This window comes from Cherax quadricarinatus, chromosome 3, assembly GCF_038502225.1.
Source record: "Cherax quadricarinatus isolate ZL_2023a chromosome 3, ASM3850222v1, whole genome shotgun sequence".
Lineage (NCBI taxonomy): Eukaryota > Metazoa > Arthropoda > Malacostraca > Decapoda > Parastacidae > Cherax > Cherax quadricarinatus.
Window position 1 is genome coordinate 14,749,451 of NC_091294.1, and position 15,000 is coordinate 14,764,450.

General features: G+C 42.6%; 1 protein-coding gene across 7 annotated transcripts in view; it reads left to right on the forward strand.

The window, feature by feature from the left end:
* Positions 1-15,000, forward strand: part of LOC128684111 (ecdysone-induced protein 74EF) — a 1,067,593-nt gene that overhangs the window by 484,608 nt on the left and 567,985 nt on the right. The window contains exon 1 of one of the 7 annotated variants that reach the window (XM_070090244.1): positions 3,598-4,281. The exons of the other annotated variants lie outside the window; for them this stretch is intronic. The gene's annotated coding sequence lies outside the window, so the exon portion shown is untranslated. Of the gene's footprint in view, positions 1-3,597; positions 4,282-15,000 lie in introns of those variants that run through there. 7 annotated transcript variants of the gene reach the window in all.

Here is a 15,000-nt window from a genome sequence, read left to right on the forward strand (position 1 = left end):
TGTATGTTGTGAGAATGATGGTGTATGTTGTGAGAATGATGGTGTATATTGAGAATGATGGTGTATGTTGTGAGAATGATGGTGTATGTTGTGAAAATGATGGTGTATGTTGTGAAAATGATGGTGTATATTGAGAATGATGGTGTATGTTGTGAGAATGATGGTGAATGTTGTGAGAATGATGGTGTATATTGTGAGAATGATGGTGAATGATGGTGTATGTTGTGAGAGTGATGGTGAATGTTGTGAGAATGATGGTGTATGTTGTGAGAATGATGGTGTATATTGAGAATGATGGTGTATGTTGTGAGAATGATGGTGAATGTTGTGAGAATGATGGTGTATGTTGTGAGAATGATGGTGTATGTTGTGAGAATGATGGTGTATGTTGTGAGAATGATGGTGTATGTTGTGAGAATGATGGTGTATATTGAGAACGATGGTGTATGTTGTGAGAATGATGGTGAATGTTGTGAGAATGGTGGTGTATATTGTGAGAATGATGGTGTATGTTGTGAGGTGATGGTGAATGTTGTGAGAATGATGGTATATGTTGTGAGAATGATTGTGTATGTTGTGAGAATGATGGTATATGTTGTGAGAATGATTGTGTATGTTGTGAGAATGATGGTGAATGTTGTGAGAATGATGGTGTATGTTGTGAAAATGATTGTGTATGTTGTGAAAATGATTGTGTATGTTGTGAAAATGATTGTGTATGTTGTGAAAATGATTGTGTATGTTGTGAGAATGATTGTGTATGTTGTGAGAATGATTGTGTATGTTGTGAAAATGATTGTGTATGTTGTGAAAATGATTGTGTATATTGTGAAAATGATTGTGTATGTTGTGAAAATGATTGTGTATGTTGTGAAAATGATTGTGTATGTTGTGAGAATGATTGTGTATGTTGTGAGAATGATTGTGTATGTTGTGAAAATGATTGTGTATGTTGTGAGAATGATGGTATATGTTGTGAGAATGATGGTGTATGTTGTGAGAATGATTGTGTATGTTGTGAGTGATAGTGAATGTTGTGAGAATGATGGTGTATGTTGTGAGAATGATGGTGAATGTTGTGAGAATGATTGTGTATGTTGTGAGAATGATGGTATATGTTGTGAGAATCATGGTGAATGATGGTGAATGTTGTGAGAATGATGGTATATGTTGTGAGAATCATGGTGTATGTTGTGAGAATGATGGTGAATGTTGTGAGAATGATGGTGTATGTTGTGAGAATGATGGTGAATGATGGTGAATGTTGTGAGAATGATGGTATATGTTGTGAGAATCATGGTGTATGTTGTGAGAATGATGGTGAATGATGGTGAATGTTGTGAGAATGATGGTGTATGTTGTGAGAATGATTGTGTATGTTGTGAGAATGATGGTGAATGTTGTGAGATTGATTGTGTATGTTGTGAGAATATTGGTATATGTTGTGAGACTGATGGTGAATGTTGTGAGAATGATTGTGTATGTTGTGAGAATGATGGTATATGTTGTGAGAATGATGGTGAATGTTGTGAGAATGATTGTGTATGTTGTGAGAATGATGGTGAATGTTGTGAAAATGATGGTGAATGATGGTGTATGTTGCGAGAATGATGGTGAATGTTGTGAGAATGATGGTGAATGTTGTGAGAATGATGGTGAATGATGGTGAATGTTGTGAGAATGATGGTGTATGTTGTGAGAATGATGGTGTATGTTGTGAGAATGATGGTGAATGTTGTGAGAATGATTGTGTATGTTGTGAGAATGATTGTGTATGTTGTGAGAATGATGGTGTATGTTGTGAGAATGATGGTGTATGTTGCGAGAATGATGGTGTATGTTGCGAGAATGATGGCGAATGTTGTGAGAATGATGGTGAATGTTGTGAGAATGATGGTGAATGATGGTGTATGTTGCGAGAATGGTGGTGAATGTTGTGAGAATGATGGTGAATGTTGTGAGAATGATGGTGTATGTTGCGAGAAGAATGGTGTATGTTGTGAGAATGATGGTGAATGTTGCGAGAAGAATGGTGAATGTTGTGAGAATGATGGTGAATGATGGTGTATGTTGCGAGAATGATGGTGTATGTTGCGAGAAGAATGGTGAATGTTGTGAGAAAGATGGTGTATGTTGCGAGAAGAATGGTGAATGTTGTGAGAATGATGGTGAATGTTGCGAGAAAAATGGTGAATGTTGTGAGAATGATGGTGAATGCTGCGAGAAGGATGGTGAAATATATAACCAAGAAAGTTAATATTGTGACCTGAAAGTTAATATTGTGACTTGAAAGTTAATATTGTGACCTGAAAGTTAATATTGTGACTTTATTGTGACTTGAAAGTTAATATTGTGACTTGAAAGTTAATATTGTGACCTGAAAAGTTAATATTGTGACTTGAAAGTTAATATTGTGACCTGAAAAGTTAATATTGTGACTTGAAAAGTTAATATTGTGACTTGAAAGTTAATATTGTGACCTGAAAGTTAATATTGTGACTTTATTGTGACTTGAAAGTTAATATTGTGACTTGAAAGTTAATATTGTGACCTGAAAAGTTAATATTGTGACTTGAAAGTTAATATTGTGACCTGAAAAGTTAATATTGTGACTTGAAAGTTAATATTGTGACCTGAAAAGTTAATATTGTGACTTGAAAAGTTAATATTGTGACTTGAAAGTTAATATTGTGACCTGAAAAGTTAATATTGTGACTTGAAAGTTAATATTGTGACTTGAAAGTTAATATTGTGACTTGAAAAGTTAATATTGTGACTTGAAAGTTAATATTGTGACCTGAAAAGTTAATATTGTGACCTGAAAAGTTAATATTGTGACTTGAAAGTTAATATTGTGACCTTAAAAGTTAATATTGTGACTTGAAAAGTTAATATTGTGACTTGAAAAGTTAATATTGTGACCTGAAAAGTTAATATTGTGACTTGAAAGTTAATATTGTGACCTGAAAAGTTAATATTGTGACTTGAAAGCTAATATTGTGACCTTAAAAGTTAATATTGTGACTTGAAAAGTTAATATTGTGACTTGAAAAGTTAATATTATGATCTTAAAAGTTAATATTGTGACCTGAAAAGTTAATATTATGATCTTAAAAGTTAATATTGTGACCTGAAAAGTTAATATTATGATCTTAAAAGTTAATATTGTGACCTGAAAAGTTAATATTATGATCTTAAAAGTTAATATTGTGACTTGAAAGTTATTATTGTGACCTGAAAAGTTAACATTGTGACCTGGAAAGTTAATATTGTGACCTGAAAAGTTAATATTATGATCTTAAAAGTTAATATTGTGACCTGAAAAGTTAATATTATGATCTTAAAAGTTAATATTGTGACCTGAAAAGTTAATATTATGATCTTAAAAGTTAATATTGTTACTTGAAAGTTATTATTGTGACCTGAAAAGTTAACATTGTGACCTGGAAAGTTAATATTGTGACCTGGAAAGTTAATAGTGACCTGAAAAGTTAATATTTTGACGTCGAAAGTTAATATTATGACAAAGTTAATATTGTGACTTGAAAGTTAATATTGTGACCTGGAGAGTTAATATTGTTACCAGAAAGTTCATATTGTGAATTAGTATTGTGACCAGGAAAGTTAATATTGTGACCAGAAAGTTAATATTTTCACTATGAAAGTTAAAATTGTGACCTGGAAAGTTAAAATTTTCATCTAAACGTTAATATTGTTGTGACCGGGAAAGTTAATATTGTGACCTGAAAAGTTAATATTGTGACCAGAAAGTTAATATTTTCACTATGAAAGTTAATATTGTGACTTGGAAGTTAATATAGTCATCTAAACATTAATATTGTTGTGACTAGGAAAGTTATTATTGTGACCAGGAAAGTTAATATTGTGACCAGGAAAGTTAATATTGTGACCAGGGAAGTTATTATTTTGACCAGGAAAGTTATTGTGACCAGGAAAGTTAATATTGTGACCAGGAAAGTTAATATTGTGACCAGGAAAGTTAATATTGTGACCAGGGAAGTTATTATTTTGACCAGGAAAGTTATTGTGACCAGGAAAGTTATTGTGACCAGGAAAGTTATTGTGACCAGGAAAGTTATTGTGACCAGGAAAGTTAATATTATAGCAAACATCTTAGAGAAGACAAAGCTAAAAGTGTCTTAGACAAGGTTAAATGATTACAGGTGTTTAAACAAACCTACAGGTGTCTTACACAAGGTGTCTCAGGCAAAGTTACAGGTCCTTTAGACAAGGTCACAGGTGCCTGAGATGAAGTTACAGGTATGTTAAACAATGTTACAGACATCTTAGACAATGTTACAGGTGTTTGAAGGTCCAGCAGGTGTTCTCCCTGCACGGTAATTGTTTTGAACGAGTCTACAAGTGTCTTAGGTTACAGGTATCTTAGACAAAGTTGTAAGTCCCTCAGACAATACCAGGAGTTTTAAAGTTATAGGTACCACAGACACATCTCAGTGTTACAGCCGCCTCAGACAAGGTTACAGGTATCTTGCCCAAGGTTAAAGGTGTGTAAAGGCCCTGTAGGTGTTCATTTGTCTTAGACAAGACTGCAAATGTCTTAGACAAGTTCACAGGTGTCTTAGACAAAGTCGCAGGTGCCTTGGACCACTACAGGTATCTTTCATGTCTACCAAAGGATTTAGCCACGCAGTAGACAAGAAAATGACATGTTATTCTAGATTAGGTTAACTTACGTTAATTTAACCTCACTAATCTTTATTAACTTAGCAATGTATTGTTTCTGTCTCACAACAAACTGACGGAGGATCGAACCTTGTGGTGGGTTATCGTACACGGTGGGTTAATGTCGTACATGGTAGGATAATATCGTACACGGTGGATTAATATTGTACGCGGTGGGTTAATATCGTACACGGTGGGATAATATCGTACACGGTGGATTAATATTGTACGCGGTGGGTTAATATCGTACACGGTGGGATAATATCGTACACGGTGGGTTAATATTGTGTGCGGTGAGGTAATATCGTACACGGTGGGATATCGTACACGGTGGGTTAATATTGTACACGGTGGGTTAATATCGTACGCGGTGGGTTATTATTGTACACGATGGGTTAATATCTTACACGGTGGGTTAATATTGTACACAGTGGGTTAATATCTTACACGGTGGGTTGATATTGTAAACGGTGGGTTAATGTCTTACAGTGACTATATAAACACGTGATGTATATACTTCACTGAGTGTAAGCAATGTATATAGAGGGTTACTGACTCACCATCCTGTTAACTGACTCACCATCCTGTTAACTGACTCACCATCCTGTTAACTGACTCACCATCCTGTTAACTGACTCACCATCCTGTTAACTGACTCACCATCCTGTTAACTGACTCACCATCCTGTTAACTGACTCACCATCCTGTTAACTGACTCACCATCCTGTTAACTGACTCACCATCCTGTTAACTGACTCACCATCCTGTTAACTGACTCACCATCCTGTTAACTGACTCACCACCCTGTTAACTGACTCACCACCCTGTTAACTAACTCACCACCCTGTTAACTGACTCACAATCCTGTTAACTGACTCACCACCCTGTTGACTGACTCACAATCCTGTTAACTAACTCACCACCCTGTTAACTGACTCACAATCCTGTTAACTGACTCACCACCCTGTTAACTGACTCACCATCCTGTTAACTAACTCACCACCCTGTTAACTGACTCACAATCCTGTTAACTGACTCACCACACCACCCTGTTGACTGACTCACCACCCTGTTGACTGATTCACTACCCTGTTGACTGGCTCACCACCCTGTTGACTGACTCACCACCCTGTTGACTGACCCACCACCCTGTTGACTGACCCACCACCCTGTTGATTGACTCACCACCCTGTTGACTGACCCACCACCCTGTTGACTGACCCACCACCCTGTTGACTGACTCACCACCCTGTTGAGTGACTGACCACCCTGTTGACTGACCCACCACCCTGTTGACTGACCCACTAACCTGCTGACTGACCCATCAACCTGCTGACTGACCCACCAACCTGCTGACTGACTCACTAGCCTGCTGACTGACCCACCAACCTGCTGTCTGAATCACAGCAGCAGACACAAGAACAGCAGCAACTGTAATCACAGCAACAGACACAAGAACAGCAGCAACTGTAATCACAGCAGCAGACACGAGAACAGCAGCAACTGTAATCACAGCAGCAGACACGAGAACAGCAGCAACAACATTCGCAACAGCAGACACAAGAACAGCAGCAGCAACAACAGCCGTAACAGCAGACACAAATCAGCAACAACAATGACAACAACAGACACAAGAACAGCAACAACAAGTCACAGCAGCAACGTCAGCAGTCACAGCAGCGGACACAAGAAGAATATCAACAACAACAACAATAATCACAGCAGCAGACACGCGAAGAACATCAACAGCAACAACAGCCACACCAGCAGACACAGGAACAGCAGCAGCAACAACAGTCACACCAGCAGACACAGAAACAGCAGCAGCAACAACAGTCACACCAGCAGACACAAGAACAGCAGCAGCAACAAGTCACACCAGCAGACACAGGAACAGCAGCAGCAACAACAGCCACACCAGCAGACACAGGAACAGCAGCAGCAACAACAGTCACACCAGCAGACACAGAAACAGCAGCAGCAACAAGTCACACCAGCAGACACAAGAACAGCAGCAGCAACAACAGCCACACCAGCAGACACAAGAACAGGAGCAACAACAGTCACACCAGCAGACACAAGAACAGCAGCAACAACAGCCACACCAGCAGACACAAGAACAGCAGCAACAACAGCCACACCAGCAGACACAAGAACAGCAGCAACAACAGCCACACCAGCAGACACAAGAACAGCAGCAACAACAGCCACACCAGCAGACACAAGAACAGCAGCAACAACAGTCACACCAGCAGACACAAGAACAGCAGCAACAAGTCACACCAGCAGACACAAGAACAGCAGGAACAACAGCCACACCAGCAGACACAAGAACAGCAGCAACAACAGCCACACCAGCAGACACAAGAACAGCAGCAACAACAGTCACACCAGCAGACACAAGAACAGCAGCAACAACAGTCACACAAGCAGACACAAGAACAGCAGCAGCAACAACAGCCACACCAGCAGACACAAGAACAGCAGCAACAACAGCCACACCAGCAGACACAAGAACAGCAGCAACAACGGTCACACCAGCAGACACAAGAACAGCAGCAACAACAGTCACAACAGCAGACACAAGAACAGCAGCAGCAACAACAGTCACACCAGCAGACACAAGAACAGCAGCAACAACAGCCACACCAGCAGACACAAGAACAGCAGCAACAACAGCCACACCAGCAGACACAAGAACAGCAGCAACAACAGCCACACCAGCAGACACAAGAACAGCAGCAACAACAGCCACACCAGCAGACACAAGAACAGCAGCAACAACAGTCACACCAGCAGACACAAGAACAGCAGCAACAACAGTCACACCAGCAGACACAAGAACAGCAGCAGCAACAACAGTCACACCAGCAGACACAAGAACAGCAGCAACAACAGCCACACCAGCAGACACAAGAACAGCAGCAACAACGGTCACACCAGCAGACACAAGAACAGCAACAACAGTCACACCAGCAGACACAAGAACAGCAGCAGCAACAACAGTCACACCAGCAGACACAAACCTATTACAGAGCAGTCACAACAGCGGTTGCGACTCCGTCGTATACAGGAAGTGTGTCGCTCCCTCACTATGCACATCTTGTCTGTTCTTACGTCTGTGTCAGGACACACTAGTTGCGTCAGCGTGAGGGTACGTTAGTTACGTATCACGGATTGGGTAGAGTCTTGAACTTATGATAGACGAGTCTTGAAACTCACAGGCTACTCTGTCATGACACACCAGTTACGTACACATATAGGGATGGGAAGCTCCAGTAAAAGTATACGAGACGGGATGTTTATTATATCAATATAATCTCAACAGTCAGAGAATTGACTGGGACAAAATTAAGCAAGAATCATGAGACATACTCTGGAAAACCGTCATGAGCACTCTAACCCTCACCAGTGCCTGGAACAGTTGAGCACAGAAGCATAGAAGGTCTGCGGAAAATATCCACCACTGAGAAAGCCTAAAACAAGATCAAATATACGAAAAGAACGATTACAGACTGCTTAAAAACGTGAATATGTCACAACGAAGGAAAGATCATCTTGGCTGAGATATTACCAAGTTAAAACAAAAAACTTTAGCTGTCGTTCCAGATGTAAGAAGCACAAAGGGAACAAACATCCATCGAAGATACTACAAGAAACACCAAATATTTTTACACATACGCAAAATCCAAGTTAAGAACTACCTTTAGAAATGGATCATTAATTACAGGAGGTTAATAATATCAGCAAAAGTCACGAAAACCAGGGAAATGATCGGGTGTATAATGAAAACTTTCAAGACGAGGGGAAATAATGCGGTGGTGACACAGTTCTAGCTACTTGTACTCTCTTACAGTACTGCTCAGTGTAGATGGATCTATTCAAGAGGAGACATAATCAGAGTTGGAACAGACAGAAGCGTTTGCAGCTTAGATAGCACCAATAAAGCACTTAAATTCCTGGAAACGCCTCAAAATCCTATAAAATCATACCCCGCCCTACGTCATTAATTGGCTCCAAGAGCCGTGACGTAACCTAGTTTTTGACGTAAACCGGACATACCTTAAAAATCACCACTACTACCACAACTAACACCACCGCTACTACCACAACTACCACCACCACTACTACCACCACCATTACTACCACCATTGGCACCACCACTACTACCACCACTACCACCACCACTACTACTACTACCACTACTACCACCACTACTACTACCACTACTACCACCACTACTACTACCACTACTACTACCACCACTACCACCACCACTACTACCACAACTACCACCACCACTACTACCACCACTATCACCACCACTACCGCCACCACTACCACCACCACTACCACCACCACTACTACCACCACTACCACCACCACTACCACCACCACTACCACCACCACTACTACCACCACTACCACCACCACTACTACTACCACTACTACCACCACTACCACCACCACTACTACCACAACTACCACCACCACTACTACCACCACTACCACCACCACTACCACCACCACTACCACCACCACTACCACCACCACTACCACCACCACTACCACCACCACTACTACCACCACCACTACTACTACCACTACTACCACCACTACTACCACCACCACTACTACCACCACCACCACCACTACTACCACTACTACCACCACTACTACCACCACTACTACCACCACAACTACCACCACCACTACCACCACTACTACCACCACCACTACCACCACCACTACCACCACCACTACTACCACCACTACTACTACCATTACTACCACCACTACTACTACCACTACTACTACCACTACTACCACCACTACTACCACTACCACCACCACTACTACCACCACCACCACTACTACCACCACTACTACTACCACTACTACCATTACTACCACCACTACTACTACCACTACTACTACCACTACTACCACAACTACCACCACCACTACTACCACAACTACCACCACCACTACTACCACAACTACCACCACCACTACTACCACAACTACCACCACCACTACTACCACAACTACCACCACCACTACTACCACAACTACCACCACCACTACTACCACCACCACTACTACTACCACCACTACATATAGTCTTACTCAACCATCATTCAGGTACTGAGAGGAAATATTCAACATGTTTTAAACTAATGAGTTTGGAAGTAGAGAGCTGGATATTGTGTGTCCGGATACTGTGTGTCTGGATACTGTGTCCGGATACTGTGTCCGGATACTGTGTGTCTGGATACTGTGTCCGGATACTGTGTGTCTGGATACTGTGTGTCTGGATACTGTGTGTCTGGATACTGTGTCCGGATACTGTGTGTCTGGATACTGTGTCCGGATACTGTGTCCGGATACTGTGTGTCTGGATACTGTGTCCGGATACTGTGTGTCTGGATACTGTGTCCGGATACTGTGTCCGGATACTGTGTGTCTGGATACTGTGTCCGGATACTGTGTCCGGATACTGTGTGTCTGGATACTGTGTCCGGATACTGTGTGTCTGGATACTGTGTCCGGATACTGTGTCCGGATACTGTGTGTCTGGATACTGTGTCCGGATACTGTGTCCGGATACTGTGTGTCTGGATACTGTGTCCGGATACTGTGTGTCTGGATACTGTGTGTCTGGATACTGTGTGTCTGGATACTGTGTGTCTGGATACTGTGTCCGGATACTGTGTGTCTGGATACTGTGTCCGGATACTGTGTCCGGATACTGTGTGTCTGGATACTGTGTCCGGATACTGTGTGTCTGGATACTGTGTCCGGATACTGTGTCCGGATACTGTGTGTCTGGATACTGTGTCCGGATACTGTGTCCGGATACTGTGTGTCTGGATACTGTGTCCGGATACTGTGTGTCTGGATACTGTGTCCGGATACTGTGTCCGGATACTGTGTGTCTGGATACTGTGTCCGGATACTGTGTGTCTGGATACTGTATCCGGATACTGTGTCTGGATACTGTGTCCGGATACTGTGTCCGGATACTGTGTGTCCGGATACTGTGTGTCTGGGTACTGTGTGTGTGTGTGTCTGGATACTGTGTGTCCGGATATTATGTGTGTGTGTGTGTCTGGATACTGTGTGTTTGGATACTGTGTTTCCGGCTACTGTGGTCTGGATACTGTGTGTCTGGATACTGTGTGTCCGGATATTATGTGTGTGTGTGTGTCTGGATACTGTGTGTTTGGATACTGTGTTTCCGGCTACTGTGGTCTGGATACTGTGTGTCTGGATACTGTGTGTCCGAATACTGTTTGTGTGTGTCTGTATACTGTGTGTCCGGATACTGTTTGTGTGTGTCTGTATACTGTGTGTCCGGATACTGTTTGTGTGTGTCTGTATACTGTGTGTCTGGATACTGTGTGTCCGGATACTGTGTATGTGTGTCTGGATACTGTGTGTCCGGATACTGTGTATCTTTCCTGCCTTCTGGGGACCATCAGCCCCGCTCATCTTAAACACTCAGGCGACCTTCTCAACCGCATCCGTAACCTCTCCATCCGTAACAAGAAACTAAGGAGTTTGGATGTGACTTCCCTCTTCACAAAAGTACCTACCAAAAAAGCCATCGAGGTTCTCCGACGTAAAGTCAATCAGGACCTTAATCTTCCTCTACCTCCCGGAGATTTTGTTGACTTGATTGAACTCTGTGTTAATTTCAACTGTTTTTCTTTCAATAACAAGCTCTACAAACAAACCTATGGCATGGGAATGGGGTCCCCCATCAGTGCCGTCTTAGCCAACTTATACATGGAACATCTAGAGTCCGAACACTTCGCCAACATCATCCCTTCAAGCGTCACTTGGTTACGTTACGTGGACGACGTCCTCGTAATAACTCCCAAACGTTTTGATGTACGGAATCTCCAGGCAAGGCTCAACGCAGTTTACCGGCGATCCAGTTTACACTAGAAGAAGAGTCCAATGACATGCTTCCTTTCCTCGACGTCCTCATTCACAAAGTAGACAACAACCTAAGATTTCAAGTTTATCGGAAACCCACCAATAAAAATGATCTCACACACTTCTATTCCAGTCAAGATACCAAGACCAAAAGAGGCATCATCATCGGGTTTTTCCTAAGAGCATACCGAATTTGTAGTCCTGAGTTTCTTGACGAGGAATGTACATACATTCACCAAACATTCACTGAGTTACATTTTCCTCCTTTTTTCATCAAAGACTGCAAGAAAAGAGCTCTTCAGATCATTAATTCTCCACGCATCAACACCACTCCCAACAAAGTTATAATTCTTCCCAACAGCCAGGTTGCACTAAACGTCTCAAAAGTACTTTCACAAGCTAACACCAGAGTCGCCATCGCTTGTAGCACTTCAATAAAGGATCTAACCAGGACAAAATCCAAGCACCACGAACCAGTCAATGCAGGAGTTTACACTATACCCTGTGGAGGCTGTGACAAGATCTACGTAGGTGAAACAGCAAGAAACCTCGACACCCGCCTCAATGAACACATTTACGCATGTAGGAACGATAACTTGAACAACGCCTGTGTACAACACCGAAATTCCACCAATCATCTCATGAAATTCAGAGACGCCCAATTAGTGACCAAAGAAACTAATTTCCGCAGACGCAAGTGCCTCGAATCAGCACTGATCGCTGTTTCGAATACAATTAAACAAAACAACGGCAGCTTCACCATCTCTGAAGTCTTAGCAAGAATCCTCCTGAAAACAGTAAACCCTGCCATCACATAGTCTCTCCTGTTATACTACACAAAGCATAGAGAGTGAACACTGAAACAAGCTGCCTCTTTCCAGTCTATATTTGTCCAACCTATTTTTATGTTACCCAAGTAATAGCTTTTATATCCTTTTACTCATGTACGAATTAATTGCTCTACCATATTGTATTACTTTTGTCACTACTACTACTACTACTACTACTACCACTACCACTAGTGAACATCGAAATGGTACCTCACTAGTATTGCACCTCACTCTGAGCCTTTATATACCCTCTGTGTCCATGTATTGTTTGTAATGGCTTGATAAAGCTCCTGGAGAGCGAAACGTTGCCACAATAAATGTCACATTAGTTGCACTTGTGTCCTTTTACTTTACGTGTGTCTGGATACTGTTTGTCCGTATACTGTGTCCTGATACTGTGTATGTGTGTCTGGATACTGTGTGACCGGATAGTGTGTATGTGTGTCTGGGCACTGTGTGTCCAGATACTGTGTGTCTGGATACTGTGTATCCGATACTGTGTGTCTGGATACTGTGTGTCCGTATACTGTGTGTCTGGCTACTGAGTGTCCGGATATTGTGTTTCCGGGTACTATGTGTCTGGATACTGTGTCTGGATACTGTGTCCGGATACTGTGTCTGGATACTGTGTGTCCGGATACTGTGTGTCTGGATACAGCGTTTCTGTATTCTGTGTGTCTGGATACTGTGTGTCCGGATACTGTGTGTCTGGATACTTTGTGTCCGGATACTGTGTGTGTGTGTCTGGATACTGTGTGTCCGGATACTGTGTGTGTGTGTATGTGTCTGGATACTGTGTGTCCGGATACTGTGTGTCTGGATACTGTGTGTCCTGATACTGTGTGTCTGGATACTGTGTGTCCGGATGCTGAGTGTGTCTTGATACTGTGTGTCTGGATATTGTGTGTCTGGATACTGTGTGTCTGGATACTGTGTGTCCGGATATTGTGTGTGTGTGTGTGTCTGGATACTGTATGTCCTCATACTGTGTGTCTTTAAACTGTGTGTCCGGATACTGTGTGTCTGGATACTGTGCGTATGGATACTGTGTTTCCGTATGTGTCTGGATACTGTGTGTCCGGATACTGTGTGTGTGTGTATGTGTCTGGATACTGTGTGTCCTGATACAGTATGTCTGGATACTGTGTGTCCGGATACTGTGTGTCTGGATACTGTGTGTCCGGATGCTGAGTGTGTCTTGATACTGTGTCTGGATACTGTGTGTCTGGATACTGTGTGTCTGGATACTGTGTGTCCGGATATTGTGTGTGTGTGTGTCTGGATACTGTATGTCCTCATACTGTGTGTCTTTAAACTGTGTCCGGATACTGTGTGTCTGGATACTGTGTGTCTGGATACTGTGCGTATGGATACTGTGTTTCCGTATGTGTCTGGATACTGTGTGTCCGGATACTGTGTGTCTGGATACTGTGTGTCCGGATACTGTTGATACTGTGTCCTGATACAGTATGCCTGGATACTGTGTGTCCGGATACTGTGTGTCCGGATACTGTGTGTCCGGATACTATGTGCCTGGATACTGTGTCTGGATATTGTGTGTCTGGATACTGTGTCTGGGTACTGTGTGTCCTGATACCGTGTGTCTGTACTGTTTGTACGGATCTACTTATCTGGAGTCTACCTGGATGGCTTTCCGGGGATCAACGCCCCCGCGGCCCGGTCCACGACCAGGCCTCCCGGTGCATCAGGGCCTGATTAACCAGGCTGTTACTGTTGGCCGCACGAAACCCGACGTACGAATCACAGCCTGGCTGGTCAGGTACTGACTTTAGGTGCATGTCCATTTCCTTCTTGAAGGCAGCCAGGGGTCTGTTGGTTATTCCCTTTATGCCTGGTAGGAGGCTGTTCAACAGTCTTGGGCCCCGGACACTAATCGTGTTTTCTCTTAGTGTACCAGTGGCGCCCCTACTTTTCATTGTGTCTGGATACTGTGTCCTTATACTGTGTGTCCGGATACTGTGTTTCTCCGGATACTGTGTGTACCTGGAGAAGGTTTCGGAGGTGAACGCCCCCGCTGCGCGGTCTGTGACAAGGCCTCATCTAGATATTGTGTGTGTGTCCGGATGCTGAGTGTGTGTCAGGGATACTGAGAGTGTGTCAGGGATACTGAGAATATGTCAGGGATACTGAGAGTGTGTTAGGGATACTGAGAGTGTGTCAGGGATACTGAGAATATGTCAGGGATACTGAGAGTGTGTCAGGGATACTGAGAGTGTGTCAGGGATACTGAGAGTATGTCAGGGATACTGAGTGTGTGTCAGGGATACTGAGAGTGTGTCAGGTATACTGAGAGTGTGTCAGGGATACTGAGAGTGTCACCGGCAATGGTATATGTACGACTGCGGAGAATGGAGGTGCCGGTAGTTGAACGATGCGTCCCCAGGTTACACTGCACCATATATATATATTATATATATATATATATATATATATATATATATATATATATATATATATATGTCGTGCGGAATAGGAAGAACTTGCGATCTTGGCTTAAATA